This window comes from Nannospalax galili, unplaced genomic scaffold, assembly GCF_000622305.1.
Source record: "Nannospalax galili isolate Female #2095 unplaced genomic scaffold, S.galili_v1.0 scaffold685, whole genome shotgun sequence".
Lineage (NCBI taxonomy): Eukaryota > Metazoa > Chordata > Mammalia > Rodentia > Spalacidae > Nannospalax > Nannospalax galili.
Window position 1 is genome coordinate 3,178,501 of NW_008353482.1, and position 26,604 is coordinate 3,205,104.

The 26,604-nt window shown below is 48.3% G+C and overlaps 1 protein-coding gene across 3 annotated transcripts in view; it reads left to right on the forward strand.

Annotated features, from left to right (window-relative positions):
- Positions 1-26,604, forward strand: part of Apba2 (amyloid beta precursor protein binding family A member 2) — a 260,996-nt gene that overhangs the window by 34,477 nt on the left and 199,915 nt on the right. For 2 of the 3 annotated variants that reach the window (XM_008850617.2, XM_008850619.2), the window contains exon 2: positions 9,920-10,029. The exons of the other annotated variant lie outside the window; for it this stretch is intronic. The gene's annotated coding sequence lies outside the window, so the exon portion shown is untranslated. The remainder of the gene's footprint in view (positions 1-9,919; positions 10,030-26,604) is intronic. 3 annotated transcript variants of the gene reach the window in all.

Genomic DNA, 26,604 nt, shown 5'->3' on the forward strand with positions numbered 1-26,604 from the left:
CCCTTCTTAATGGGCACTTAGGTTGTTTGCAGATTTCCTTCAATACTTTGTTTATCATTTTAATTTTTATGTGTATGAGTATATTTCCTGCATGTATGTAAGTGCACCCATGTCATGAAGTGCCTGCAGAGATCAGAAGAGAGCATTCGATTCCCCTGGAACTGGAGTTATGGATGGTAGTTACCTGCCGTGTAGGTGCTGGGAATTGAATATGGGTCCTCTGCAAGAGCAGTATGTGCTATTAACTGCTGAGCCATCTCTCCAGCTCCTGTTTTCAGAATTTAAAAAGATTACAATAATGAAAATTTTCACACAGACTTCATTTCATAGATATACAAATCCTTCTGAAAATGGAGTTTAGGTAAAAGAGTTTGCATCTTTAAATTGGTGAGAGAATTCTGAATTGCTTTTCAAAAGCTTCATTGGGATCCCCGATTATGTGGATGAGGGAAATTTCACAAAGTCTCACCTCTAGATGGAGAGCTACAGGCAATCAATGGCTATTGAGGGAGGGACACTCCATTTTCTCCAGGGACAAGCTCCCTGATAGGTTATTTAATCCCAAGTGGACTGCCCTAAACACATGTTCAAATAAGCACCACGAAATGGACTCAGTAGGCTGTGTATATATGTAACAATAATAATTTAGAAAGAGGTCACAAAATTGAGAGGGAGTTGAGGGGATGTGGGAGAAATTGGAGACAGGAGAGAGAAGAGTGGAAATTATGTAAATACAGTATTCATGTATGAAATTATCAAAAAATTTTAAAAATTAAAAAAATACATATTTTGTTTTTGAGACAGTGTCTCATGTAGCCTAGTCTGGCCTCAAACTTGCCTTGTGACCAAGGGGGACCTTGCATTTATGACCTCTCTACCTCTAGCCCCTTAGTGCTGGGATGACAGGTATATGCCACTGCACCTGGTTTATTGCGGTACATTGAAGCCTGAGTGTGGAGCATGCTAGGCAAGCATTCTACCAATGAGTTACATCTCTAACCCCGAGATTTAATTTTTTAATTAAAACGTTTATTTTTAAAGTTTGTATTGCATTTATGTATGCATATATTTAGTGCGTGGGCACAACATGCCATGATGCATATGTGGAGGTCAGAAAACAACTTTGCAGGAATTGCTTCTTTGCTTCCACCATGAGGGTCTCAGAGATCAAACTCAGGTTGTTAGGCTTGGTGGCAGGCACCTTTACCAGCTGAGCCATCATGCTGGACCAAAATATTTTTTTGGTTTATTTATTTTTATTTTATGTATATGAGTGTTATGCCTGCATGTATGTAAGTACCCCTGTGTTGTGCAGTGCCCACAGAGGACAGAAGACGGCGTCAGATCCCCTGGAACTGGAATTATTAGCCATCATGTGGGTGCTGGGATTTGAACCTGGATTTTCTGCAAGAGCAGCCAGTGCTAGTGCTCCTAACCACTGGGCAATCTCTCCAGACCCAGCCCAGATAATTTTTTTAATGGGAAAAAAATCAAAGGAGAGAGAGAGAGAGAGAGAGAGAGAGAGAGAGAGAGAGAGAAGGCACCAGTAGCTAGAAAAGGGAGATCCCCTCCAGGCTCTGAACTGGGAAATATATCACAGCCTGGTGTTGCCAAGGGCTCAGACAAAAGTTGACATGGTTCCCTTTGCTGTCCACTCCCTATCCCCATTCCCCTTACAGTGCAGCATGGGGAAGAACCCGAGAATTCCCACCAATGCTCTTCAATCCGAAGAGACAGGGAGTGTGACAGAGGGGCTTGGGATGGCTAGACTCCTTCCTAGGGTCTGTTTGCCTACCTTCTGGGAGAATCCCCTAGCTCCATCTTCCAGCTTACTGGATGATTCTCATTATATCCAGTCTTACACTTTACCCTCTGAATACTGTATCACTTACCATGTTGGGGCAGCCTGGTGGACTCTAAGCGGTGGTAACTGTGCTAGGTTCTCCCAAGGAAGCTGTCAGGGAAGGTGTTGGGATCAGAGTGGAGACTTTTTGCTACCGGTTTTAGCTTTGCAGAAAAACAGTTGAGCAGAAGTTTCTAGTTCCCCTGTGCATCCCCTCAGCCCATCACCAACCTCTTTTGTTAGCGTCTTACCTTGGCCGGCTATGTTGGTTACAGCTGTTGCACAGACAGGTCATTACGTGTTGTTGTTCGCTTGGGTCCATGGTATACTTTGTGGCTCCCCCTTTGTGTTATTCTCTCTGGAATTGGACAGATGATGACTTGTGCAGATTGCCAGCTTTTCTTTGTCTCACTAACTTGTAATAATGGCTTCTTGTCACACTTTTTCCATCTTTGCTTCCTGTGACATGGGGACAGGTTGGGGGTCCTGCTCTGGTGCTGCTGGGATGACTGCTTTTTGGAGAATGATGCTCACTGTGTTCTGCTGCCTACAAGTTCTGCTCCACTCTGATTCTAACACCTTCCGATTGCTTCCTCTGGAAAGCCTAGCACAGCTGCCCACTGCTTAGAGTCCACCATGCTGCCCCCAAGTTCTTCCTCAGCAAATCAACTTGAACAGTACTGGCAACAACAGTAGCTGTTTGCTGCACCCTCAGCAGGTTCCCTGTAAGACCTTCACACACAGGGTGTCTGGATGTCTCACTTCACAGCATTGTACAAGGTGGAAGGTGGTTATACTCATTGCCTGCCTGAGAGGCAGGTTAAGAAACATGTCTAGTGTCACAAAGCCTGGTCAGCAGAAGAGCCAGGACTTTCATCCAGGCAGCTAGGCTCGAAGGCCAAGCTCTCTTCTCTGATTTGAAATGACCAGTGTCTACTGGAATGGTGGCTAGCACACAGGGCACAGCCCACTCATGGACAGAGAGAGAATAGCAGTGCTGATGTAGTTATGGCCCCTTGAGTCCCGTGTTCTTATCCTCAGGACATCAAGACTCTTAAATGAGGGAGTTGAGGTACTTGACATCCTTGGCTGGGAGGGATCCCTTCACCCATTCTGTCTCTTAGATCCTTGGTCCTGTTTGTGTGGGAACATTCTGGAAAGGTGGAGTGTTTTAAAGGACTGTGAATGGATATGGGTGAATAGTGTCGGTGAGGGTGCCTGAGGCCTGAAGAGGACTGGGACCTTACAGAGGGAAGCAGGGTAATGGCCCTACTGTTCCATGATAGAGCAGGAGTGTGTGACAGTGTGGCGCTGGATGTGGGGCTGCTGTCACTGCCCAGAGGGAGGGCACACAGCCTGCTGCACCTCAGGAGTGCCCATGTCACTTAGTGTTCCTGTCCCTGCTGGCTCACTGTAGAGGATGAATAGACACAAGGTGGGAGGTGGGAGCAGAGTTTAGAGATTGTCAGTAGGAGAACCTGCCCTTCTCTTTGTTGAAACAGGAAATAGCCTGAGTGTGGGTGGCACCGAAGAACAGGCTGTCTCACCCCCCCAACCCCCAAGGGAAGGCTGATCTGTAGCATTTGGCTGTGTCCATTCAGAGGGCAGAGCCTGGCACCTGGCCCTCAAGAGTCAGATTCTGTGCAGGGGCCTGACCCTGAGGGCCCATAGCTGGAGGTCTGGGAAGTCCTGGCTGCTCCATCATCAAGCTGTAGCTTGGAGCTCAGCTTCCAGATCACACCCGTAAGAACTTGGGCTTATCTACTCCCAGCACTAGGAGGGATGTATGAAGGTTTGTGTGTTCATAAGTAAGTGCACCTCAGATATAGTGGGGAACTGTGGATGAAGCTGAAGTTGAATCACCTGCAAAGCCATTGACCTTCCTGGCAACAATGTTGCCTGTCATTGAATCCACATTCAGTAGATTACTGTGGAGTCTGGATATAGGTACCAGAATCCCTTAAGGGACACAGCAGGTGAAGTCAGAGGACCTCCACCCAAGAGGATGAGGGTAGTGGCAAATATTGAGCCAACAGAGGGAAGAGGCAGCCTTAGGTGGGTAGGCTGCAGGTAGCTCTGCAGGGCCAGGAGCTGGCCTGGAGTGGCAGTGAACATGTGGGGACTGGGGCAGAGCAAGTGACAGGAGAAAGGCCAGAGGGCATGAGGAGAGGCATGGAGGCTTTTCCTTCCATCCTGAGGGGAAATAGATGGAATGTAGTAGAGGAGGGTGGGATCTGACAGTTTTATAGAGATCTAATACACATGTCATCAAGTTCACCCCCTTATAGCTTATAATTCACTGGTTTTTAAGTGTCTTTGTGACATTCATCACTACCTAACTCCACATCTCTGCCTGTTTACAGTCAACTCTCTGTCTCCTGCTGTGGAGTCTCCTAGAGGACATCTTGTGGGCATCACCCCATATAGGCCTGAGTCTGTACTGTGTGTGCAGTGAGCACCAGCTTGTGCTAATGGGATACATTGTATTGGCCAGATAGAATGGATTGTAGGATAGAGTTGAGGTAGGACACACAGTGGTAGGGGCCCAAGTGGGAGGTTATGGCCAGGGTGAGATGTGGAAAGGCTACAAGAAAGTGAATTCCACCTGAAGCTGGAAACTGCTATCCAGGAAGCAGGGGATCTAGGGAGACCCCAGTTGGGTGATGAGCAGTCAGCTGGGAGAGGGAGGCTGTGGATGGAGCTGGACCCTGTGTGGGGAATTGCTGCCTAGCTTAGACATGCTGAGCTACAGTTGCCTGTAAGTGTGCCTTGGAGGTGTTGAGGGAGGTGTGAGCTCAGAGACTGCGAAGCTGTCAGCTTAGACAAGTCTTGCTTTGTCTGTGTCTTGTACTAAGTGTCATGCACCTCGTATCACAGCCCAGCTGAGGACAGAAATGTCATGCAGTCCAAGGGCTTCAGCTCTCAGAGATGGACATGTCTTGGAGAAGCCAGTGCTTGGAGCGTTCACTGTTTCTAGTCTTTGCTTGTCTGGGGAGGCAGAGAGGTGCTTGATTTCCCTTGAATGACTCCCCAAATCCTGTCTGTCCAATTCAGAATACTTCATCAGTATGCAAAAGTCCATCTGGGGAATTTGTGCACAACTGTGACATTTCCATGGTTTTCTATCCTTTTGACCATCTTGAGGACATTTTTAGAAAAGTTAAGGAGAACTGTCTTGTTGGCATAAAACAGAATCTCAACATTCTTGACAAAACAGAAAAGTAAACAGGTGTGACTGCAGCCATGTGGTGACCCCGCAGTCCACTGAGCCCAGGTCCCTCTTCTGGCAGGTGGTAGATGCACAGCAGCTCCATGGTAGAGAGAACACTAGTCCTGACTCCACTGAGACTTAGCTGTGTGGCCTTGGGCTAGTTGACTTGTTTCCTGTGCTTTGGATGGCTTCATAGGACAGGACAAGAATAGAATTCCCTCAGGGCTGTCACTCAGCAATGGACTCCCTCAGCAATGAGACTCCCTCAGGGACACTCATTCTCTGCCAGCTCTTCTCCCCACTGGGACCGGGGTCATCCCAGAGGAAGAAAGACCCAAACTGTAGTTTGCTGGACAAAGGATGCCTATCCATCAGAATCCAGCTCCCAGACCCTTTTCCCTGTGTACCCCTCCCCGCTCACTGCCGGATCTGGCTCAGGTCCCTCCTGCCCTACACTCTGAGGCATTCAGAACCCCATGACTAACACTTTTTCAAGTGCTTTTGACAACTGATCTAAATTCTTTTATCCCAGAGACTTGTCTTGGGGGTCCTGCTACCTTCAGAGCTTTCAGAACGTGACTGATATTCTGAAGAACATGGAGCTGCAGACCTGGAGCTGAGCAGCTGTTTATGGGGGTATGCTCATAAAACATGCCTGGCTCCTGGGACCATTTGAAACAGGCAGAGGCATTTTTCAGAGGTCCTCCTGTTGATTTGAGTGTCTGCAACAGTGTAGTTCTGCCTGCATAGAGCCTGTTTTCCAGTGAGAGAGGTAGTCAATAAAGGAAGGTAGTATGTTCTGGGGTATTCAGTGCCATGAGAAGCATAAAGCGTGGGATAGACTGGCAGCATATTGTGGATTTAATAGGGTGTTCAAGGAGACTGGCACCTGCACAGAAGCATGGCAGAGAAAAGGGAGGGGTATGGAGATCTGAGAGAATGGTCTGTGAAAAGGTTTTTGGGTGACGCTTGTATGTTCAAGGAAGACAAGGAAACCAGATCATGGGGGAGCTAGAGGGCAGATGCAAGAGGCATAAGGCCCCAGAGACCATGGCACTGGGGAGGCTCATTTGGGTTGGTGCTCCGAGGCTGGAGTAGAACCGATCAGCATGGAAGTTGTACTGAGTTACTAGAATCTACTGTCACCATCCAGGGTATGGATGCCTTTCCAGAGCATGATGGGAACAGAAACAGTGCTAGGAATGTCAGTGGAGTTCAGAGTTGGAGACATCATGGACATATGTGGGGGCAAGGAAAGGAGATGAGTCCAAACTGGCACTGAAGGTTCAGCCTAAGCAACTAAGGGCTGTGGCTGTCAACTTGATGGGAGGGCTTGGGCTTGGGTAGGGACAGGAGCAATTCCAGTTCCATGGATCAGGGGTCCCAAGTTGGCTCTCAGAGGAAGAGAGAGCATGAGGGCTTCCAGGAGTCTCACTTGGGACACGGTGTCTATAGACTGAGTGGTGTGTGGAGGAGGCCCTTGCTAGCTACTGTGATTACCTAGAGCTGGGGCCATCTTGCTAGCAGGTACCCTGTGCCCTGTACCTGCTTTCTGTTGTGCTGCACAGTCCCATTTGTGTCTGTAGACCTGGATTTAACTCCAGCTGAAGTCTTCTGCTACCAGGGAGAGAACGAGCTTGCTGAGCCTCCTAAGAGGGAGGCTTTGAACACAGTGGAACCTTTAAATGGCAGCTGTCTATATGCTTGCTGACCTGTGTGGGTGTGATGATAACTGTGACAAGTGGTGAATCCAGTGAGAGGGGTGGCCCTGAACTGGAATTCCTAGACTCTAGCAAGGAGCCATGCCTCTAGGGTATGGTCCAGGGATAGAAATTGGATACAGGCCACACCTGTGCCTCCCTCAGTGGGCCAAGTCACCTACCTTCCAGCAGGCCTGGCTTGGCTTTTCCCAGCTGATCAGCATTCATGGTGAGGTGGGCTGCAATGGTTAGTACCGGAAGCAGTGAGCTACAGGCCTGGGATGCTGGAGGCCCTGTCCTGCCTTCCCAGTGCTTTATGGATCAGGTATGGCTCGGGGGATGGCCGTGACTGGCCCTGGGAACTGAGCTCTACCAGCTACCAGTCGACAATTGTGGGGACTCTGAGTGGCTACAGTGGCTTGCACTTCCCTACAAATGTGCTTCCTGGGTGGGCCTGGAGCATGGCCAGCCAGAGGAGGGAGGGCAGGATGCCTGGGGTGCCTAGCCAGGAGGGTTGTCTGCAGGGCAGCAGAACATGAAGGAAGCCGAGTGCCTGAGCCCTGCCCCAGGTGCCCCACCCCACGATGGTGTGAAGTGGAGGGGGAATGAAAGAAACTTTGCAGCCATGCTGGCTCCCAGACAGCCTCTGTCTCCCCCAGGACATTCCTGGGGGAAGAACTTGGCCTGGCTGTATTTTTAGCCTCTGGAACACCGTGCAGGTGGCAGTTGCAGGTTGGTGAGGGCAGCTGTGCAGTGTGACAGTGATAGGCATCTGTGCTTTGGGGGCTGACAGGTCAAGCATGTTTCCATCTCTACTTAGGATATAGGACCAGGACCCTGGGGAGGCAGCAGAAGTTAGGGGGGCCTTTTTATCTTCACCCCTGTCCTGGATGGCTTTATTGGCACATCTTGGGTTGGGGGAGCTCCTTAGTGAGTGTCCTGCAAGTCTGCCCTACAGGAAAGTTCTGCCTTATTCTGGACCATGCCCAGGTAAGCCCTGCCCTTCAAGTCATCTTGCACCTCACTGACAGAGTAACCATAGCCTGAAACCTCTGGTGGCCCCATTTGCCTGTGACATGAGTCTGCCTAAACCTGGAGACCTAAGCTTTCTTGGGGTTCCACTATGTATTCTGTGGTGGCTTGTTTTTTGACTGTCATGGATGATCCTTCCCCATCCTCAAAGTGCTTCCCTCAGTTATTTTTTTCTGCTTTCATGTGTGTATGTGTGTGGGGGGGGGCGGGTGCACACGTATGTGTGGTTGCGTGTGTGTGTGTGTGTGTGTGTGTGTGTGTGCATGTTGAGGCCCGAGGTTGATATTGGGACTCACTCCTGATTGCTCTTCAACCTTATTCATTGAAGCAGGGTTTTTCAATCAAATCCAGAGCGCCTGGATTTGGCTAGTCTTGTTAATTAACTTACTCTGGGATCCCCTGTCTCCGTCTACAGAGACTGGAATTACAGGTAGGCTGCCACACTCACCCAGCATTTACATGAGTTCCTGGAATCCAAACTCTGGTCTTTATGCTTGTGCGGCAAACGATTTAAAAACTGAGCCATCTCTGCAATACCCTCCCCTCCCCTCCCCTCCCCTCCGCTCTCTCTGTATTTGTCTTTACCTTTTCTCTTTTCTTGGAAGCTCCTCAGAGGTTTGCTGGACTATTGCAGTATTGCTAGCCTTTTAAGGCTAGCCCCCCATGAGGCTGGCAGTCCCCAGGGGAACAACAGGTCTGGGGGAGCAGAGAAATGGTCAGGAATCACTGTGGGAAATTCAGAAACCAGGCTGGGCTCAGAACGGTGTCACCACCATGGTTCAGGGAGGCATCCCTAGTTCGGTTTTGCTGGAAGATTCCCTAGAACAAACAAATGCTTCAGATGAGATTGTGGTAGAATGAAACATGGAAGGGGTAGGGCAGTGGGTGCATTGGAGTAAGGCTGTGGGCGGAACCTGGGCCTGAGTCATCTTGCACACTGTGATTCAGGGTCAATGCTGCACTGTGCCTCCACCCAGACTGTGAGAATCCCAGCAAAAGCCAGCTTCCCATGCTCACTATGGTAGGTCAGGCACAAGTGTGAATTGGCCTGTGTTTCCCTCAGATGCACAGAGCCCTGCCCTCATCCTTTGGTATTAGAGTGGGTCGCAGAGGATGGGGCGGCTCCAGCTGCGTGGCCTGCTCCATGGGCAGGGCAGAAAACAGATCTGAAGAAGCATTAGGACAGAACCTAGCAGCAGCCTTCTTTAAAGCTCAAGGAAGCTCTTAGCCCATAGGATCAGCTCCCTAGTTTGAGAGGATGGGGTGAGGGTGGGAGGAATTGCAGGTGCATGAGGTAGGGCCCAGCATCCTTTGAGGTGCAACCAAGAAGCCAGGTGTGTAGGCTTCCCAGGCTCTCCCTGGGGCAGAGCTAAGATGGGAACTAAAGTGCGTGTCTCAGATCTTGGAGGAAAATCAGGTGGCACTGGCTAGTGGAGGGCTGCTCAGGGAGGACAAAGGTGACTCGGGCACACTTGGTGGCTTACTCTGGGCACTGACACAAGTGAACTGTCACTGTTTCTTTGCAGAGTATTTGTTCTGTGTATTTGGCAGAATCATTCCATCCATGTGTGGCAAACACCATTTTAAGACAAATAACTTGAATCACACCAAGCTCTGGACCTTGTGTAACATTTTACTACTTTGGGAAAACAAGCTGGGGACAGAGCCTTGATGAATGTGTTTCATTTCCCCCAAGAGAGAGCCAGTGAACTTGAAATAGTAATGGGCAGAGTTTCCAGGATCTTCCTGCAAAAGAGTTTGAAAAATCCATTCTCCATATACTCAGCGTGAAGCCAGACTGTGCATGGCTGCAAACTGTTCTTCAGTTAGTTACCAGTCTGATCTGGGCTGGCCTTTGTGTGTGGATACCAGGGTTCCCTGGGAGACATTGGCAGACTCACAATGAGTAGGAGACTGTATTTCCAAATGTCTGCCTGTCCTGGGGAATCTTAGGTCTGATCCTATCTTGGAATCTGATCCTTGAATCCAGGCTCTGATCCTGTCTTGAGCAGCGTTGGAGATTCAGGGCTGTTAACACTGTTACTTTAGCATATAGCTGTATTTCTGTATTTCTGAATGAGCACTTTGCTTTGTCAGCTCACTGATGCCCCATTTGTGATCCTTCTGTTCCAGTCTTCTGCATATTTAAGTATTACTGAAACTCCAGCAGGTGGACCACCGTGGAGGACAGACTTTCCTGCAGACAGCGACAGGGAGAGCCGTTCTCTGTGTGGAGATTGCCAGTGAGTAGGATGCGTTTCCTAGCCTGGGCTTTGACTGATGTGCCTTAGAGACTAGTCTCCATTAATGTGCTAAGCAGGAATTCAAGGACCCTCCCCTTTCTCTGACAAAGGCCTACATCAGTTACATTAAATTTTTATCATTGTCGGTTTTCACAAATCACATTTACAATTGTCCCTAGAGACTGGTTCCAAGGACCTCCATGGTAACTGTGTCTGAGGATGCTGGAGTTGCTTATGTGAAATGGCTTTATATCTGCATGGAGCCTCCTCAGATGATTTTAACACCTGCTATGTTGTAACTGCTAGACAAACACTTGTTCTACTGTGTTGTTCAGAGAACAGTGACAAGAAAACTGCCCATGCTCAGTACAGACATGGCCAGTGCAGGCCTAACAGCATAGCACAGGACCAAGACCTGCAGCAAACAACGCTGAGACAAGGTGTGCTGGAGGAGACTAAGGATCTGGGAAATGGTGGGCATGCCTGTGCCATTCACCTGGCCTCTAGTGCTCTGTATGTGGGAAATTCAAGTTCTGCTTTTTTAGAACTTTCTGGAATTAAAAAAAGATTTTTGATCTGTGGTTGATTGAATACACAGATGTGGGAACCATATACATATAAAAGGAGAATTGTGTTTTGAGCAGAAAGGGAGGAGAACCAGCATTTATGGAGGACAAGTGGCAGGTCAGGAGACCTGCCAGTCATGCTTCAGCTGTCATGCCATGGGAGCTACTGTTCCTGTCTCTCTGCTGGGCAGGTGCCTCTCATCTCCAGGATGCATTCTCCTGTGTCATCCCTCCCTGTCAGGTGGTGATGGGCCTAGGGCATCCAGGTGGTCAAGTCTTCCTGGGTCTTAGGAGGCAGAGCCAGCAGGAAGTGGGCAGGGTCTCACTGCCCTGTGTGGCAATAACAATTCTTAAGTTCTTCCATGCTCTGGCCATTCATGGGTGACCCAGGCAGCCTGCCCAAGCTGCTGCAGCTGTAGGAAGGCCCTTCCTGCAGAAAGCAGGCTGTAGACTCTGCATAAGCGAATGGTGCAGGGCACTTGGGCTTGGTCTGAGGTATCTGCAACCACAGTTACATGAGAAGGTCTGTCAACACCTGCTGGGACAAGAGAGTAGCCAGGCCTGCATGCTTTTGAGGGCGGCCATAGTAAAGTGCCACAAGCTGGGAGGTTTAGCTAACAGGAGTCTGTTCTTCCTCATTTCTGGGAACCTTAAATCCAAGACCAAGATGAGGCTGGTTTCTTCTGAGGGATGTTCAGGAAAGCTCTATTCGGGCCTCTCTTGTGACCTCTGGTGCTTGGCAGCCGTCTTTGTTGACATTTGACTTGTGGTAGCACAATTCTATCTTTCACCTGGCCTTCCTCTGGTATCTCTACTTCCATTTCAAAATGAGACAGGAAAGTTAGGGTCAGACACCTGTGATTATGAGCCACGAGAAGATTAACTCCAGGACGTAGCAGCCAAGAAAGGCCATCTGGGGACTGTATTGGACCTCCCCAAGGATTGTGAAGACCCCAACAGACAGACACATCAATCACCCATGACAGCCACCAAGGCTTGCCCCTTTTGAGAACTCCTCCTTCCCCTTTTGTAAAAGAAAACTCCTGGACGCGCCCCACACTTGAAAAAAATGGGGCTCTTGGGCCACATGATTGCCTGCACCTGCTCTCACTCTGCAGATGTGCTTATACTCTTGACCTTTAATAATCCATGCTTCCGCTACTCTGTATTGTTAAATTCTTTGAGACACAAAAACACCTGGGTGTTGATTGCAGAAGACTCCCTTTCAAAACAACAGGTCCCTTTAGTTTTTTGGGAAAAACAAAACAAAACAAAACAGGTGTATTAGCTGCTTGTCCTGCTGCTGTGGTAAAATACCCTGACAAAAGCAACTTAGGAGCAAGGGTCTGTTTTGCCTCACTGTTTGAGGGTACAGTGCGCCATGGTGGCAGGAGCTTGAAGCAGTTGGTCACAGTGTCTGCAGTCAGGAAGCAGAGCAGGATGAAAGCCAGTGTTCAGCTCAGTCCCTTTTATGAGGTTGAGGATCCCAGCCTAGAGAATGGTGTTGCCCACATGTAGGTCCTGCCACCTCAATTAACCTGATCTAGAAAATCCATCACAAACATGCCTAGAGGCTGGTCTCTGATGATTGTGGATCTTGTCAAGTTGACAATATTAATCAGTCCTACTGAATTAGGGCCTGCTTAGTGATCTCAGTTGAACTTGATCATCAGCAAAGTATCTTATTTTCAAATAAGGTCACATACTCAAGTCCTGGGGCTCTGGACTTCAGCATTAATTTGGGGCATATAATCAATTCACAACCTGTCTGGTATCAGTCTAGGACCCGTTCTTTGAGCTGCTGTGGGGGTCCAGTCATTGGAGTAGCCCAGCCCCATGTGCAGGGGCAACAAGTGTGCCGTCAGCTGGGTAATAATCCTACACTCCCCTGTTCCTGCTGGGAGATCTGTGCTTAGCACACAGTAGGCCATATTCCCTTGCAACACAGCTTTTCCCTGCTTAGATGGTCTGACTGAAGTTCTAGCTGCCCCTCTCAACACAGGCCTTGCTTGGTTCCTGCCCTGCATTCCTAACCCCAAGTGTGTCTTCTCAGTTACCACCTCTAACCTGGACCCTGCTCCCACCAAGCCGGGTCTGTGCCAAATCTACTTCCTACCTTCTTTCAGGACATGTCCTGACCTGCTGTCCAACCTTTGCTCCTGCCTGTGTGCTGACTGCCCCACACTGCATAATAATGCCCTGGTCAACAGTGGCCACACACACAATGGCAGTTCCATACCACTGGAGTGGAGAAAGATTTTCTGAAGCCTAGTGACTTCAGACTGTGATGCCACACATGCACAGCATGTCAACCCTGAGTTTATGGGGTGCTAATGTGAGAAACTGTAGCACTGATAGCCATATTAGGCCCAGGCACAGTTATGCACAGCACAGAATGACATGGTGTGATATTGCTATTGTTTGGATATACAGTGTCCCATGGAGGTCCATGTGTTTAAGACTTGATCCCTGGAGTGGCACTATCATGGGGTTATAGAACCTTTGAGATACGGAGCCTAGTGGGAGGTCTCTGGTCACTGGAGGTATGCCCTTGAAGGGGATAGTAGTACCCCAGTCCCTTCCTGTCCCCTCTGTGTCCATCACACACTTTCTGCCATGATGTGCTGTCTTGTCATAGCTTAGAACCAACTATGGATAAAACCTCCAAAACTGTGAGCCAAAACAATCCTTTCTCCTTTACAAGTTGGTTATCTCAAGCATTTTGTTATAGTAGTTAAAACTGAATAACAAAACATAATTTACTATGTTGGTTTATGTATTTACTTTGCTATATTTCTGCCCTTATTTTAGTAGATACTCATCCTATATAAATAAGATAACCCCAGTTTACTGTCATGCAGCAGCAGCCCAAACCATCTTGTGTTTACTGTGTCTCTTGATCACATCTTGTGCTTGATTTAATCCCATGCAGAAGGCTGTTCCATCTGCGCAGACCTGAGTCCAGGTGTGTGGTAGACCAAATCACTGAGGTTTGTGTAAGTTCACCCCTATCATCAGTACTGGCCTCTGCCCCAAGCTGGGGAGACCAGGGCAATGAGGCCTGGGCTGTGTGTGGACCTGCCTACATGGCTGCCTAGGCCCCATCGCCACATGATTCGTACCACCCCTCTTCCTCCTCCATGACCTGTGTCTCCATCCACTTTTTATTTTGTCTTTTTTTTTTTTTTTTTCGGAGCTGAGGACCGAACCCAGGGCCTTGCGCTTGCTAGGCAAACGCTCTACCACTGAGCTAAATCCCCAACCCCATCCATCCACTTTTAAAAATATATATTTTTATCTCCAGGTGTGGTGGCTCATGCCTTTAATTCCAGCACTTGAGAGGCATCCTGGCCAGCCTGGTCTACATAGTGAATTACGGCACCAGCAAGGGGTTACAGGGAGACCCTGCATCAAAAAAAAAAAAAAAATCCAGCTCATTTTTATATTATCACTTGAATACATATTACATATTTTAAAGGCTTGTAAAAACAGCAAACATACAGACACTGCCTCTACTTCCCTCCCCTCGCTTCCTTCCGTCTTCTTCTCTTCCCCCACTTCCTTCCCCCCACTTCCAGCTCTTGTAGATATTCTGAGATTTACATCCACATTTACAAAAGATGTATGCGTCATTGTGTGTGTGTGTGTGTGTGTGTGTGTGTGTGTGTGTGTGTCTGTGTGTCTGTGTGCCTGTCTGTGTGTGTGCGTGTGCATGGTGTGCATGCGATTAACCCAGGGCCCTGTGTATTAGGCAAGTGCTGTACTGTTGAGCTACACCCCGCCCTGCACTGGCGTTTCTTCACTTCCTGTTGTGGCAAAGATGATTTTAGTGCATAGATTTCCCTCCTTAGAGCCATGCTGTCTAACTGATGTAGTTAATCATTGTTTTAGGCCAAATCCCATGTCAACACCATAGCACACTGACAAGCATCTTTTGAATGAGAGATGCAGGCAGACCTTACTGCCTTTCCCTCTGCTGTGCTTCACAGATCCAGCATCTTTTACAGACTGAAGGTTTGTGATCTTCCTGGATAGAGCAAGTCCCCAGTGTTGTTTGCTAAGAGCTCTCATGATTGTTAGCGTTTTTGACCAATATTCGTTTTATAACTTACTTCCTCCCTCCCTCCCTCCCTCTTTCTCACAATCTCCTTTTCTAGCTTTCCTCTTTCATTTTCCCTTCCTTTTTAACCACTTTGTTCTATGCATGTCTCTAATTATTTTACTATTTGAGAATTTCATAAATGCACATGTGTTTTGCCTACATCCACCCACCCCCCATTTTCTCCCCTCCAATTCCTCCCCTGTCCCCCTACCACATTTCCCTCCAAACTTCATGTGCCCTGGTTTTAAACCCACTGAGTCCACTTAGTGTTGCCTGTGTGTTTGGGGCTGTGGGCCATCTGCTGGAGCATGGATGACCTGTCCAGGGAGATTTGTAGGCAGATTATTTTTCTCTTTCTCTGAATCTGAATTCTCAGATTATTTATCTAGTTTTGAGTGATTTTAGGAGAAGAGGCAAAAAGTCATGACTGGGCACTGGGGTGGCTGTTTGGGTCCTTCCCTGCCTGTGAGGGCACACAAGGTGACATACCCCACACCCCAGGTGTGTCCCCATCTCCACAGCAGCTTTGGGTACTGAGCCTCCCTGGCCTTGTCCTTGGTCAGGTGAGAGGACTCACCAGTACATATGTTATTATCTGTAGGGTTTTTATTTGTTTAGTTGTGTTTTGTGTGTATGAGTGTTTTGCCTATGTGTATGTAAGTGCACCGTGTGTGTAAGTGCACCATGTATGCAATGCCCATGGAGGCCAAAAGAGGGCATCAGATCTCCTGGAACTGGAGTAATAGACAGTTGTTAGCTGCCACATGGGTGCTGGGAACAGAACATGTTCTCTGAGTCCTCTGGAAGAACAGCCAGTGTTCTTAACCATTAAGTCATCTCTCTGGCCCTGGGTTTTTTAAAATAAGGAAAAATTCACATAATATGAAACTCACCATTAGCCATATTAATAACATGTATTTTACTTTTATTTACTTAGTGTGTGTATCTCTCTGTGTGTGTCTGGGTATGTCTCTCAGTGTATGGCTCTCTGTGTCTCTGTGTGTGTCTGTGTGTGTGTGTGTGTGTCTGTGTGCCTCTGTGTGTCTCTGTGTGTGTGTATGTCTCTGTGTGTGTCTGTGTGTATATATGTCTCCTGTATGCCTATGTTTGTGTGTATGTCTTTGTGTGTCTATGTCTGTATGTGTATGTCTCTGTGTGTGTCTCTGTCTATGTGTATGTCTCTATGTCTGTGTGTGTATGTCTCTGTGTGTGTGTGTCTGTGTGCCTTTGTGTATTTGTCTCTGTGTGTGTGTCTGTGTGTGTGCACATGTTTGAACATGTGAGTGTCTGCAGCTGCTCCAGATCCCAGCTCTAACATGCCCAGACTGTGCCTTCTTTACCCCTCTGTTGGTTGAACTACTGAGCACTTACATCATTTATCATGTTCTCAAAGCTGAGTGACCCTCATCTCTCTCTAGTTCCAAGACACTGTAGCTGCCTCAGCTGAAAATACTCACCTTAATCATCACTCTTCTTTCCGTGTGGCCCCTTGCTTCCTTCCCCAGAGACCACCAGTCAGTTTTCTGTTGTGAATTTCTGGGCAAGCAAGACATTTCTTAGCAGTTGGAAATGATGAGATGTGCAACCTTTCTTGGCTGGCATCTTTGACTTACCTGAAAGCTTTAATGCTGGAGCCCGGGCGATATAAGGTGTGGGAAGGGAGTTGCTCTGTAATCTTCTTGCAGTGGACTGTGCCCTCCACCTGTAACCTTCGTACTTATCCCTTCTTGTGCAGATGGTTTCTCCACTCAGTATTGTTTAGACCCTGATGACCCCTGTCCTAACTGGAGAGTTCATGTCTATGATGCATTTAAGGGACCTGAATTTCATAGCTTGGCTTAAGCCACTTTAATGAGCTCTGAACACTTAGATGGATTACCTGACAGTTGGTAACAGCCATCTGACACAAAGCTGGTGTCTTCATCGAGTATTGAGAGTCTCATGGAATTTTTGAATACTATTTGGCAGTGAGAAGCAGTGTTGTATGGGGACACTCACATACAGCAAAGCAGAAGTCTTAAGTCAGCTCATCATGGGAGGCACCCATGTAGCTTTCCAAACCCCATGAGGTGAGGTAGGAAGACTAGCGCTAGAGTGCCCCGTCTGGTTCTGAAAGAAGTTTCTGGAACAGTTCTTCCCATGGGTGCCAGACTTTGTTGCCAAAGGGAACAGACTGTATTTCATAGGAGTGTACCCCACTCTATGCCAGGTCCTCCAGCAGGTGCTTCTTGACTCTTCACAGTGAATCTAGTGGGAATCCTGGAGGTAAAGTTCACATGAGTCTGCCCTCTAGTCACCGGGTATGGCTGGGAAAGGAGCCCGTGGGTCTCAGGCTTTGTACTTGTCTGTCTCTTCAGGTCCCAGGAAGAGCGGGACATTTCAGAATCAGTCCACTGACATAGACTGTCTAGCTGGTTCTTGCCTTAACATGAACTGGGGTGACTTCCTGTCTCTTCCCAGGTTGGAGGTCTTTTGGATTTTCTTGGTGATTTCTGGAATATTTCTTTGTTCTGGCCAGCTCTCTCATTTGCTATCTCCCCATTAAATCATGAGCTCCACGGACTTGAACTCTGCTGTGAGTTCTCTCTTACCTGCACCCCTAGAAAAGAGTTTACCAAAATGTGAATGAAAACAGCCTGAGCTGAACCAGCAGGGCTGAGGCTTACACTCTTCTAATTGTAGGTCTTGTGCCTGTGGCTTTGAGGAGCTAGGACTGTTGGATGGTCTGGATGTGTTGGTGTCCCAGGGTTCTTGTGTTGGATGCCAGGTGCCCACTATGCAAAGGTGGGGAATGGCAGAACTTTTAAGTGGGGCCTTTTGGGAGGCTATCAGGTAACTGGTACACATCCTTAGAAGGGATTCATATAGTTCCCATGGTACTCTGATATTCTTGTGACAATTCTTGTTATCTTTGCCATGTAGCTGTTCCTTTTATCTTCTGTGTTCTGATGCAACCAAGGATGCCCTTATCTGAAGCTGTAAAGATAGAGGCCCTCAGTCTTGGACTTCAAACCTCCAATCCTGTGAGCTACATAAACCTCTTTTCCTTATAAAGTACCCAATCTTAAGTATTTTGTTATAGTAACAGAAAAGGTATTAGGACAGCCTGTGGGGGAGAGGTCCCAGAAATTCTCAGGGAATAGAGGAATCAGTCCACAGTCACTATTTCAAATGCAAGGTTGTGATACCATGGTCTCTCACTGGGTGTGTTGGTCTTTCTGCCTTATGAGGGCCCCTGTAGTGGTGCTGAAGTCAGGGCCCCTTGAGCGGCCTGGGTGGTCCAGGTGCCACAGGAGGAGACTAGTCTGTGGTCACTTTTAAATTCCTGCTCTGTAACCTCTTAGAAAAACTTCCAGTTGCCCATCCTGCAGTCCTAATACCTGGCTTTGGAGATTTCAGTGTGGGATGCCCACTCATCCAGAAAAACAAACTCACTCCATTCCCACATCATGTTGATCTCGTTCTCACCAACAGATTTTAAGTAGTTGCCATCTGTTCTCTTAATTATAAGTGAAAAAATTATTATTTTCCTAATTCCATCAAGAGGAGAAGGAAATTACATATCCCTAAAGACCATTTGCGCATTGAAGTATGGATATGCCCCTCACCATAGAAGATAAAGCCGTTGGCATCTGACATGGTGACCATTTCAGCAGTCCAGTTGGGGTAAGCTGGCCCCTTCTATGTATATAACATCATCAGAAACGTGGGGGCTGAAGGCTGTCCCTGCCGTCCCCCATGGTTGCTCTCTACAGGGTAGAATGGGCTGGTGGGGCCGGCGGCACCTCCCATCCCTCCTGGTAGACCTGTGCACCCACTCAGCAGGTGGCATGGATGCAAACAGCACTTTCTGTGGTTCTGACCCACTTTGCACATGTGGAGTTTTGCACTAGTGAATGCCAGGTTGAGAGCTTTGTTGGAATGTGTGGCTCTCGGTAGTGCTCTTGTGGGCCATCAACTGTCAGAGCCCTTGTGTTGCACCACTGGGCTGGGTACCATAGGAACAGGAAGGAGCTTTGTCTGCACCCTACTGTCCCTCTGCACCTGACAAGAGGAAGCCAGGTAGGCCTTGGAGCTTTCTCCTGTGCGAAGGTAAGGTGGCAGGAAGTTCTCCAGTTACTTTGGAAAGTGTTGTTCATAGATACAGTGAGTGATTGCAGTGTCCCACCCTATCCTGGAGGGTAGTGGTGCTGGCAGTGCTGTGTGTCCCTCCCCTCCTCTTCTGCTCCCTCCCTCCTAACTACACCTGCTCCTCCCTTTTTACAGGTAGGATGACCAAATGTGGTGTGTGGGCAAAGGGCAACTTTGCTGCTGTTGACTAGTTGGCACTTTCAGAGTCTAGCAGGTGTGTAATTCTGATTTCTTGAAGGACACTTTTGGAGATGCACCTGCTGGAATATCCTAGCCTAGTGTCTATGCTTGCTCTGACCAGAGCCCTAGACAGCAGTCCACCTGAGCCAGCCTTTCATGACAACCCCTGGAGAAGAACTCTGTCCACAGATGACTCCTCCCTGGTCAGAGGCTTTGGTGCTGCTGCCTGCCTCTGGAGTCTCAGGATGATCTTCAGTATGCTGGGGACTTTTCAGCCATCTCCAGAAACTCTGTTCAGGAGGCAAAGCGAAGTAGCCTTGCCCTCCCTGGGCCATGGGCCCTCTGTAGATAGCCCTGTTCTCTTGCTGGTCTGTGACCCAGGGCATTGGGGATGTCTGTTTTTGGGTGATATGGCTGTGCTGGTTGTCTCTGCCAGTCCTCAGGGCAGTACACTGGGTCACACTGGCCATTGTGTCCCACTTGCTGGCATCCCAGGAGAGTGCCCCAGATGGCCACTGTACTTCTTAAAAGAGGCCCTGGAACAGGAAGTTACAGAGTCTCACAGCTTGCCCCCAATCTCTCCAGGGCTGAGCTGATGAGGTGACCCAGCATTCTTGTACCCTGTGCCCTGGAGCCTCCTGTAGCCACCCTTTCAGCACGACCACCTCCCCTTTAGCATGTGGCCAGAGAGGGAACCTCACCTCATGGGTTAACTTTTGGATTTGCTACTGTAGATCTCAGGGCTGAGGAGGTTTGGAGGGACCAGAGGGCCCAGCGTGGTCATTTTTAGTTCAGCAGTGTCTGTGGGTTAACCGGGTGTTGTCTGCACCTGGCTTAAAGGTGGGAAAGCTTTATGTCTATTCAAATTAACAGCAATTTCACAGCTTCAGTCCTAATCACATGTATTTGGGGAATCCCATTTACATCTTCGGAAGTAATAATCCCACAGTATATTTTGGGAAGTTTTATTTAATGCACAGGTGCTCGTTAGAGCAAAGACTTTGTGGGTAAGCCCCACTGATGCTGGCAGAGGGGCATCCAGGATGGGGCCTCAACAGCTAGCCCATCAGTGCCTGGGCCCTGCATCTCAACTTAGCTGTGAGGAGGCAGCAGTGGAGCCCACCCTCCTTTCCCAGCTCAGCAACCCATCCTGAACCTCGGCTGTGTGTTCTAGGGCGCTGTTCAGGTGCCAGAAGCTGCTGCTTTTCCTATATGTGCATCACTACATTGCTAGGGTAAGGTTTATGTTAGCATAGTAAGAGACCAACAATAGCCAGTAATGACACACCAAGAAGTCCTTCACAACTGATGTCTTGTTTACTTCTGCAGTTTTCCATTTCATGTTTTGAATGGCAGTTGACTGTGGATAACTGACCTTGGAAAGTGAGGTCTCTGAATTGTTGGGGCCTTAGTGCTGTCAGGTCCTGGGAACAAAGCCCCTGGCCACAGCTGCACAGCTGACCTGGGGTCATTGTTCTGATTTTGGTGATTAGTCTGTGGCTCAGGTAGGATGGGTGAGGGTGGGACTGTGTGTCTGTACAACCTACACTTGTCTACACTCATGAAGGTGGAGCTGCTGGTGGTGGATGAGTCAGCTTCTCTGGGACTTTCCATACTGACCCCCTCTGCATTCCCTGGTCCAGGGACAGAGTCACACTCAGGATTACTGAACTTAGGACAGCTAGCTACTTGTGACTGCATAGAGCAAAAAACAAATCCACAGTGGCCTTAACACAAATTAATATTCTCTAACTTAGAAGCCCAGTGCTGAGCAGCTCCGTGGGAGCTCCACATGTAATACACGTCATGCACTGCAAAGCATGTCCAGTATGGCTGCTGGTGCTCCAGCCATTAGCCTGCATTCCAAGCAGCAGCAGCAGAGGGAAGGGTGAGGGAAGTAGGACCGCTCTGCAGCTGAGGCAGCCACCTTCAGGGCCACATTGGTTTATGTCTTTTTTGTTGATTGTTTAAACTTCTTTTCTCTTGGCCCATATTCTTTGTTCATAGTACTGAGTTTCATGGACATTTTTTTCAAGTGTGTACTTTGACCAGATTCATCCCCAGCACCCTCCCCCTTCCCTCCTCCCTGTTCCTCCGGTCTATGCTAGTCCCCTTTCTTTTGCTGAATGCTGGGCTTTCTTGTCAGGTATCTGTATATGTGTAAGTATGTATATATGTATGTATATAATGGTTTTATGTATCTATATAAAATCTAGGGTCCACAATGAGAGAAAGCATATGAGATCTGGCTTTCTGAGTCTGCCTCCTTTTGCTTAACATGATGCTCTCCGGTTGTGTTCATTTCCAGAGAACAAGGGAATATCTTTCTTCTTGGTAAATTGGTTCAGTCACTGTGGAAGTCAATGTGGAGGCACCTCAAAACGCTAAGGATAGAACTACCATACAACGGAGCTGAACTGTCTTGGTGCACCCTGAAGGAATGTGCACACCACAGACACTTGCACAGCCTAAGGATTTGCAAAAGTCAGACTGTGAGTCGGCTCGACTGCCCTCAGCTGATGAGCACATCTGTGGCACATATAGACATATATACCAACACATACACATGTGCATCCATACATGCATATACACACATATGCCCAAGGCAACATACACAAATGTACATATGCATACATGTACACATGCATGTACACATACACATGTGCACACATGTATATACATGCACATACATGTATACATATGCAGACAGGTACACACGGACCACATGCATACATACATGTGTACAGACATGCATACACATACATACTCACAGACATATGCAGTATATACATGCACATACACATATGCACATGCATGCATATAGATACACATAACACATGTACACATAAACACACATGCACGTGCAACCCAATACACATATGCATACATGCACATTGCCCCCACCTACTGAGAGAGGCTGTTTTGTCAGCTGAACAGGTTCTGTTCTTGGTGAAAAGGCAGGGGCAGATGGCTGTTGTCCTGGTACCCAGCCCCCCCTCAAACAACTCCCACAGTGCTCTGCTCTGGACAGAGCCAGCCTGTTCCTGGCTGACCTTTCTTCTTTTTCTCCCGGTTCTGATGTGGATGTGGTTCAGTACAGGTGGCTACAGTCCTGGGTGTCACCTCCTCTGTAGCCTGAGTGAAGGAGTGTGCTTGGAAAGTGAGGGTGACCTTTGTCCTTTAGAACACTGTGAGGATGACCCACAAGGCTCCCAGCATACTCCATGTGATTGCTGTTCTGAAAGAAAAGGAGGGGTGTTTCCAACCTTAACATGCAGGGTGAACTGGGACAAGGAGAGACTGACTTTTGCAAAGGTGTTTTTCTTTGAGTTCTTGTGTGTAGCTGACAGTCACCAGATCACAGATGTCCACAAGGAGGGCAAGAGACTGGAGGTGGCCTGGCCCTGGGCTCCTGCCACCTGGCACCTGCCCCCGGCCCTCCCTGCCCTGCCTCTTCCTGCTCCTGTGCTCAGTACTGCCCTCTGGTCACATGAACTTTGTCCAGTCAGGTGGGGATGGGAGGGCTAAACCTGGGACTTCAGACCCAGACAGGGGCCTTTTCAGTTGACCCTGGGGGATTCTAGAACCAGAAGAGCTTATGGACCACAGGCCTGGGCAGCCCAATGGGCCAAGCACCACCAGCCAGTGAGCCTATTTGGGCATGGGCAGATGCCCTCAAGGGCCTGGGCCATAGGAACCAACAGGGGAACAGAGGCCAAGAAGGCTGTTAGGCTTGAATGTGTTTCTCAGGAGTTTCTGTGTTGGGAATGTAATCCATAAGTCATGTGTGGGTGGTATGTGAAATGGGCTTTGATAGTAACTGTTGTCATTAAGTGAGGTCATGAGTACCCATCATGGTATTTTTCTTTTCTTATTATTTTATTTATTATTTTCATTTTATGAGTATGAGTGTATTGCCTGCATGTGTGTAAGTATACTTTGTGGCATGCAATGCCTGCAGAGGTCAGAGGAGGGCATTGGATTCCCCTGGAACTGGGGTTGTAGATGGTTGTTAGCCACCATGTGGGTGCTTGGAATTGAACCTGGGTCCTCTGAAAGAGCAGCCAGTGCCCTTAACTGTTGAGCCATTGCTCCAGCCCCCCATCATAGAATTTACACATTGAAAGAGACCCAGACTTGCACACAGTCTCCCCGTGCAGTGCCTGTGCCATGTTACACAGCAAGCAGACCTTCACCAGGTGCCAGGGCCATGTTCTTGGTCTCCTCAGATTGTAGAACAGTGCACCAAATAAACTTCTCTTCGTTTTTAAATTTGTTTTTATTGAATTTTTGTGTATTTCAATCACCCAGTGTTGGGCATTTTCTTACAGCAATAGAAACTGGAGTCAAGTAAGACTGAAATTCTAGATTGTCACACAGCTCTTAGGAAGGGAGATTGAGTCTTGCGGACCAGTGTAGGGGAGTGACTGAAGTGGCCAGTCTTCACTGTCACTGAAATATACTCTCAGCCCAGGGAAAATTCCAGCTAGGCTTGCCCTGGAGAGTCAGAGCTTGCCTCTGCTGAACACACAGGGAGTCAGGACTTGTTCTAGTTAGGGGCTCCAACTGTCTAAGAGAAGATGGAAGTTATTTTTATTTGGCATATTTTGTACTATTTTACTTTGAATTCTTGGATGATCTGTAATTCCTATAGAGCATCCTGCCATTGACAGAAAGGGCAGGATCCCTGCCTGTCCTCCCCAGAGTGAGCCTTGACTTTCCATCCCTTTCTGAAGGCCTGGTGTGGTTTGCTTGTAGTAGGATGATCATCTTCTAGCCCACTGGGAGTTTGTTTTTCTTGGGAGAGGGTTTCAGTGTAGTTGAAAATGAATGGAGTTTGACTTTTCAGGATCCCAGGAAAAGTCTGAAATCCAGTGGCCCCAGCAATGGTGCAGGTGGGTGTGTTGGGGGTGTTGGGAAGCCTGGAAGGTAATATGGATGGCCATCACTTTGGCACTTGGAGCTGTGCCAGCCTCCTCACGTATTTAAGCTCTGGAGTGAGTGGATGTAGCTGGTACAAGCCTAGGGCACCCAGTCCCCCAGGCCAGTTGGAGACATGCCAGAGCAGCTTAGTATGTGTGGGCAGTACCTGGCAGTGTCTGGTCCCATCCCTGACAGAGCCGTCTGGAGTGGTGAGGCCAGTCAGGTCAGAAAGGGTTCTGGTGCCTGGCTCTGGGTGTCAGAGGGTGGTATACCCTCCCAAAACTGCAATGGGGCCCACTGCAGGATGCCAGGGCGCTTGCCTGACAGATGCTCTCATTCTTCCAGTCTCTCTTCCCTGCAGAGTGGAGCAAGGGTAGAGGAGCAACTGATAACATCAGTGTCCTCAGACCCCTTGGGCTTATGTATGATGGGACTGTGAAGTGCAAGGCAGGCAAATTAACGGGAAGCACAGACAGAGACCTCAGCAGGGTGGGTACTGGAGGCTTCTGGGATGGCAAGTGTAAACAGATGATGAGGGCCCATAGCACAGAAGCCCTAACCCATTCTCCCAGTGATAACCGCTCTATCTGAGCCTCTAGTTTTCCTTACTACAGTCTGTGAAATGGGCGGAACAGAAGCATGCACTTCATAAGCTTGTTTAAGCAGAATAGGATCCCAGTGTGCAAAGCATTGTTCATTCTGTCTGACCCCCGCTTCTGGTACAGTAGATTTCCATCATCATGTGAAATGTGTGCCTGGTGCTGGGCTGGAGGTCCCAGGATTCACACCTCATGTGTTAACAGAGGGGCAACTTGCTGCCAGGAGGGGTATCAGATGATTCATGGGGGGCTGGGCCAGATGCAAGGCATGCCTGTCTCCAGATCCACATGGGCTGGGGAGCTTGGGCTCCAGGAAGGATGGAGGGTTCCAAGCATGCACTGTGGTGGTCATGTATGAGTGAATATCCAACCTTCAGTGAACAGGAACTGCTCTCTCAGTAGCTTTGCTGTGTAGTTACACATCGAAGAGGTGCTTGGAGTGCAGCTCTGAGTGTTGCTGGCAGAGGCAGGTGGCACAAGGGCCCATGGGAGTACTCGCCAAAGGGAAAGGGGTTAGTGAAGCCCGAGTGTAGTGTAGCAATAAAAGACTTGGAGTTGAGAGCTGTGTAAGGGATCATGGAAGCCATGGACAGTTGTTCATGTTTAAAACCATGTAGAGGGGCTGGAGAGATGTCTCAGCAGCTAAGAGCACTGGCTGTTCTTGCAGAAAACCTGGGTTCAGTTCCTAACACCCACATGATGGCTAACAACTGTCCATAACTCTAGTTCCAGGGGATCCAACACCCTTTTCTGGCCTCCACTAGCATTATGCAACATGGGTGCACTTACATATATGCAGGCAAAACATTCATACACATAAAATTTAAAAAATATGAAATATTTTAAAAACCACATAGAGTCCTCCAGTCTCCCCAGCTCCTGACATAACCACTCTGGGTGGTGTTGGGATTGTTTGTTAGCATTAAGGATCTGGGGCTTTGCTGTGAGACTCTCCCATCATGGGAAAGGGAGAGTGATGCTTCGGTGTGTGTTCAGGGTGGCCAGCAGTTAGAGACCTCTGAGAAGCGATCCACACTCACTTGTGTTTGGTGTAAGCTTGCATGTGAAGACTGGTGGAGGAGCTCTTGAAGGCAAGGCTGTTGTAGGTATCTTGCAGAGTGGAGATGAGGAGTTGGGCTCTGGTGGCAGCCAAAGAGTTTTCACCTAACGAGGGCCTGGCTGTGTCCACACTTGGTGTGGTCAGTTGACGTTAATGGATAACAAACTTGTTCCTGTTATCAAGTCTGTGTGGGCAGAGGTATACTTTCTGCTCATGTTCTTCTGTCTTGAGCTTTGCTTTTGTGTCTTTAGTCTTTTAAATTTGGGTCTTGGTTGCAGATAGGATTTCAATTACAGGGTGTACCATCAGCCTTCCATATCAGCAGGTTCAACCAACCATGGATCAAAAATATTTGGGAAAAACAATTGTGCCTGTCCTGAATCTGCACTTTTCTCCTTGGCCCTCCCGTGGCCTCTACAAGAACTGATTTCACAGCTTACTTTGTATTGGGTATTGTAAGTCATCAGGAGGTGGTTTAATGTCTGCTGGAGAATGTACAGGGGCTCTGTGGAAATGCTCTGCTGTTTTATACAAGGAACTTGAGCTCAAACAGATCCTGGTATCCTGTGGGGTCCCAGAACTAGTTCTGCAAGGACACCAGTGGATGGCTACATGCTATTCAGAGGCTGAGGTCAGCAGAGAAATAACCTCTAAAGACGTTGACATTCTTTTTTTAAAAAAATTATTTATTTATGTGTATGAGTGTATTGCCTGTATGTATATAAGTGCACTTACGTCATGCAATGCCCCCAGAGGCCAGAAGAGTGTGTCAAATCCCCTGGAACTGGAATTACGGATAGTTATTAGCCTCCATGTCAAACCTAGGTCCTCTGGAAGAGCAGTCAGGGCTCTTAACCATGGAGCCATCTCTCCAGCCCCAAGATGCTGACATTCTAACCCCTGGAATGTATGAATCTGTTCCTGTACATGGCCAGGAAGTTACTACTGATGTGATAAGTTAAGGGTCTCAAGGTATAGAAGTTATTCTCAATTATCTGGGGTTATCATAAGTAC